The 5000-nt window shown below is 51.5% G+C and overlaps 1 non-coding gene across 1 annotated transcript in view; it reads left to right on the top strand.

Annotated features, from left to right (window-relative positions):
- Nucleotides 1-4057: 4057 nt before the first annotated feature.
- Nucleotides 4058-5000, top strand: part of LOC126435550 (small subunit ribosomal RNA) — a 1909-nt gene continuing 966 nt past the window's right edge. Inside the window, exon 1 of the ribosomal RNA XR_007580024.1 lies at nt 4058-5000. This exon is cut by the window's right edge and continues 966 nt beyond it. This is a non-coding gene — a ribosomal RNA (small subunit ribosomal RNA).

The following is a 5000-nucleotide window of genomic DNA, read 5'->3' as shown; positions in this document are numbered from 1 at the left end:
CGCCGCCTGTCATGAGCCACAAGTGCATCCTGACGTGACAAATCGGATGATCCCGCAGGCATGCACTTACGATAATCACTATCAACGAACCTGCCGCCCCCCCCCCCCCAAATACACCTTTCCCTACAACAATGTGTACCTTAACCTAAGCGATATTGTACCTTAACCTCAGCTATATCGTACCTTAACCTAACCTACATTGCGCCTTAACCTAACCTACGTTGTACCTTAACCTACGTTGTACCTTAACCTAACCTACGTTGTACCTTAACCTAACCTACGTTGTACCTTAACCTAACCTACGTTGTACCTTAACCTAACCTACGTTGTGCCTTAACCTAACCTATGTTGTGCCTTAACCTAACCTATGTTGTGCCTTAACCTAACCTATGTTGTGCCTTAACCTAACCTATGTTGTGCCTTAACCTAACCTATGTTGTGCCTTAACCTAACCTATGTTGTGCCTTAACCTAACCTATGTTGTGCCTTAACCTAACCTATGTTGTGCCTTAACCTAACATATGTTGTGCCTTAACCTAACCTATGTTGTGCCTTAACATAACCTACGTTGTGCCTTAACCTAACCTATGTTGTGCCTTAACCTAACCTATGTTGTGCCCTAACCTAACCTATGTTGTGCCTTAACCTAACCTATGTTGTGCCTTAACCTAACCTATGTTGTGCCTTAACCTAACCTATGTTGTGCCTTAACCTAACCTATGTTGTGCCTTAACCTAACCTATGTTGTGCCTTAACCTAACCCATGTTGTGCCTTAACCTAACCCATGTTGTGCCTTAACCTAACCCATGTTGTGCCTTAACCTAACCCATGTTGTGCCTTAACCTAACCCATGTTGTGCCTTAACCTAACCCATGTTGTGCCTTAACCTAACCCATGTTGTGCCTTAACCTAACCCATATTGTACCTTAACCTAACCCATATTGTACCTTAACCTAACCCATATTGTACCTTAACCTAACCCATATTGTACCTTAACCTAACCCATATTGTACCTTAACCTAACCTAATTTGTGCCTCAACGTAACCTAATTTGTGCCTCAACGTAACCTAATTTGTGCCTCAACGTAACCTAATTTGTGCCTCAACGTAACCCATGTTGTGCCTCAACGTAACCCATGTTGTGCCTCAACGTAACCCATGTTGTGCCTCAACGTAACCCATGTTGTGCCTCAACGTAACCCATGTTGTGCCTCAACGTAACCCATGTTGTGCCTCAACGTAACCCATGTTGTGCCTCAACGTAACCCATGTTGTGCCTCAACGTAACCCATGTTGTGCCTCAACGTAACCCATGTTGTGCCTCAACGTAACCCATGTTGTGCCTCAACGTAACCCATGTTGTGCCTCAACGTAACCCATGTTGTGCCTCAACGTAACCCATGTTGTGCCTCAACGTAACCCATGTTGTGCCTCAACGTAACCCATGTTGTGCCTCAACGTAACCCATGTTGTGCCTCAACGTAACCCATGTTGTGCCTCAACGTAACCCATGTTGTGCCTTAACGTAACCCATGTTGTGCCTTAACGTAACCCATGTTGTGCCTCAACGTAACCCATGTTGTGCCTCAACGTAACCCATGTTGTGCCTCAACGTAACCCATGTTGTGCCTCAACGTAACCCATGTTGTGCCTTAACGTAACCCATGTTGTGCCTTAACGTAACCCATGTTGTGCCTTAACGTAACCCATGTTGTGCCTTAACGTAACCCATGTTGTGCCTTAACGTAACCCATGTTGTGCCTTAACGTAACCCATGTTGTGCCTTAACGTAACCCATGTTGTGCCTTAACGTAACCCATGTTGTGCCTTAACGTAACCCATGTTGTGCCTTAACGTAACCCATGTTGTGCCTTAACGTAACCCATGTTGTGCCTTAACGTAACCCAATTTGTGCCTTAACGTAACCTAATTTGTGCTTTAACGTAACCTAATTTGTGCTTTAACGTAACCTAATTTGTGCTTTAACGTAACCTAATTTGTGCTTTAACGTAACCTAATTTGTGCTTTAACGTAACCTAATTTGTGCTTTAACGTAACCTAATTTGTGCTTTAACGTAACCTAATTTGTGCTTTAACGTAACCTAATTTGTGCTTTAACGTAACCTAATTTGTGCTTTAACGTAACCTAATTTGTGCTTTAACGTAACCTAATTTGTGCTTTAACGTAACCCATGTTGTGCCTTAACCTAACCTATATTGCGCCTTAACCTGACGCACGTTGTCGCTGAACCTGCTCTGTAATTGTTATGCAACTCGTTAAATTAGTGTAGTGTTGCCTAACCGCAACCCTCGCAATATAGTTCGCTATTCGCACTGCCCGGTCCCCTGTGTATCGCGTCATGTTAAACACCTTGCAGGTGTTGCTGACTTTCCACATGCTCCTGCTATACACTGTAATGTGGATAGCAGCAGGACGTACATGCCCCCCCCCCCTTCCCCCCTGCCTTCGCAAGCTGGTCGTTGAGAAGTTTGCATGTTCAATGCCCTTCGCATGCCGACGTACTCAGCCTACGTTGTGGTACGGCCTGTCACCTGTCCGCCGATGTACGCAAAACCCACAAACTGTACTGCACATTGGTCCGTATGTACTGAATGATACATCGTGGCACATGTGTGACCGTACGACGACTGCGCCTAGCAACGGCAGACCATACAGTCCAAATATTGTGCACGCAGCTACGTGTCGTCTCCCTATAAGAGCTGGATTGCAGTGTGGTACGCCATTCAGACGTGTGGGAGGAACGGACGCCCTGGATGGCGATCAGCATGAGCAGTCTGTTGATGTAGTGGAGCGTGTATTCGGACGTAGTCGTCTCTTCTCACACACCGTGATAGCATGTTGCACCGCGTTCCACATCTGCGACATCCTGCAGAGGCCGGCTGACAGTCGTTCGCGCAATGGACACCGCATACGTACGGGGGCTACCTTCCACGTGTTCTCGAGGCGTGCACATGTTGTTGCGTCTATGTGGGCAGACGTAGTGTGTTGTGACACCTGACACAGGCATGCAATACTCGTTGCAAATGGCGATGGACGTCTACGTTTGCTGGTGACGTTACGCAAATGAACAACAGGTAACCCGTTGTGGTGCGGTTGTTCTCGCTAGAGGTGAATCAGTGTTGGCGACGATCGGTCGAGCTATTAACCGGTTGTTTCAGGGATACCCACCATGCCCACGAACGTGAAAGGGGACCCACCATGCCCACGAACGTGAAAGGGGATCTGGGTGTGAGGCGATACGCGGCGGTGGCTGGGTGGGACCGTCCCCGGCCGGTGAGGGGGGGCCGCCCGGCGTGCTGGCAGCGCGGTGCGTGGGCGCACGCGCTACAGCCGGCTGGTGGGGGCGGCCAGTGGCAGGCGCGCCGGCCGACGGACGCGGCAGGCGGCGCAGCTGCGCGCCGGCGCCCCCTGCTCGCGGCGCCTTGCGGCCAAAGCAGGTCCTCGCGGGCCCGGTGCGAAGCGCGGTGGCCATCTGCAGTGTGCTGGTCCGATTGAGGACTGTGTGCGCTGAGGATGCGCCGCCGCCCGGCGCTCGGCGCCGCGACGCCGTCTGCTGCTCGGTCGCCCCAGCGGTTCTCGCAGGTGGTTTGTATCGCAGCTGTGCGGACGTGTTGGCGCGTGCGCTGTGCTGGGAGAGTTCGCTTCGGCACCCAAGTGGGGCTTTTGTCCTTCTGTGGCGCTGGCGTTGGAGCTGCCGGTCACCGTAGGTGGCGCGTGTTGTCTCCCGCCGGCAATGCCACGACAGCACGCTCCCGGGCCTCTGTCGGCAGCGGCAAGCTCAGTTGGGAGCACGGGTGGTCGCACCTAAAGCGTCTACTCGCCTAACTCCGGGCGATTGCGCCTCTCTCGAACCCGACCAAGTACTTAGGACGGCGCTGCGCGCCGCCGGGACCTGAGAGGGTTTCGAGGTGTGTTGTGCAGGGGAGCTCAGCCTCCTCCTGTTTGCAGAATAATTGAGCGGACGCTTGCGTGTTCGCGCGGGCCCCCGGGACACACTCCCGGGCGGCCGGCTGCTCAGCTCTAGTTGACGCAGCTCCCTGGTTGATCCTGCCAGTAGTCATATGCTTGTCTCAAAGATTAAGCCATGCATGTCTCAGTACAAGCCGCATTAAGGTGAAACCGCGAATGGCTCATTAAATCAGTTATGGTTCCTTAGATCGTACCCACGTTACTTGGATAACTGTGGTAATTCTAGAGCTAATACATGCAAACAGAGTCCCGACCAGAGATGGAAGGGACGCTTTTATTAGATCAAAACCAATCGGTCGGCTCGTCCGGTCCGTTTGCCTTGGTGACTCTGAATAACTTTGGGCTGATCGCACGGTCCTCGTACCGGCGACGCATCTTTCAAATGTCTGCCTTATCAACTGTCGATGGTAGGTTCTGCGCCTACCATGGTTGTAACGGGTAACGGGGAATCAGGGTTCGATTCCGGAGAGGGAGCCTGAGAAACGGCTACCACATCCAAGGAAGGCAGCAGGCGCGCAAATTACCCACTCCCGGCACGGGGAGGTAGTGACGAAAAATAACGATACGGGACTCATCCGAGGCCCCGTAATCGGAATGAGTACACTTTAAATCCTTTAACGAGTATCTATTGGAGGGCAAGTCTGGTGCCAGCAGCCGCGGTAATTCCAGCTCCAATAGCGTATATTAAAGTTGTTGCGGTTAAAAAGCTCGTAGTTGGATTTGTGTCCCACGCTGTTGGTTCACCGCCCGTCGGTGTTTAACTGGCATGTATCGTGGGACGTCCTGCCGGTGGGGCGAGCCGAAGGCGTGCGACCGCCTCGTGCGTGCTCGTGCGTCCCGAGGCGGACCCCGTTGAAATCCTACCAGGGTGCTCTTTATTGAGTGTCTCGGTGGGCCGGCACGTTTACTTTGAACAAATTAGAGTGCTTAAAGCAGGCAAGCCCGCCTGAATACTGTGTGCATGGAATAATGGAATAGGACCTCGGTTCTATTTTGTTGGTTTTCGGA

This window comes from Schistocerca serialis, unplaced genomic scaffold (assembly GCF_023864345.2).
Source record: "Schistocerca serialis cubense isolate TAMUIC-IGC-003099 unplaced genomic scaffold, iqSchSeri2.2 HiC_scaffold_1211, whole genome shotgun sequence".
Classification (NCBI taxonomy): Eukaryota; Metazoa; Arthropoda; class Insecta; order Orthoptera; family Acrididae; genus Schistocerca; species Schistocerca serialis.
Note: the sequence above shows the minus strand (reverse complement) of the source record. Positions and strands in the feature narration are given on the sequence as shown.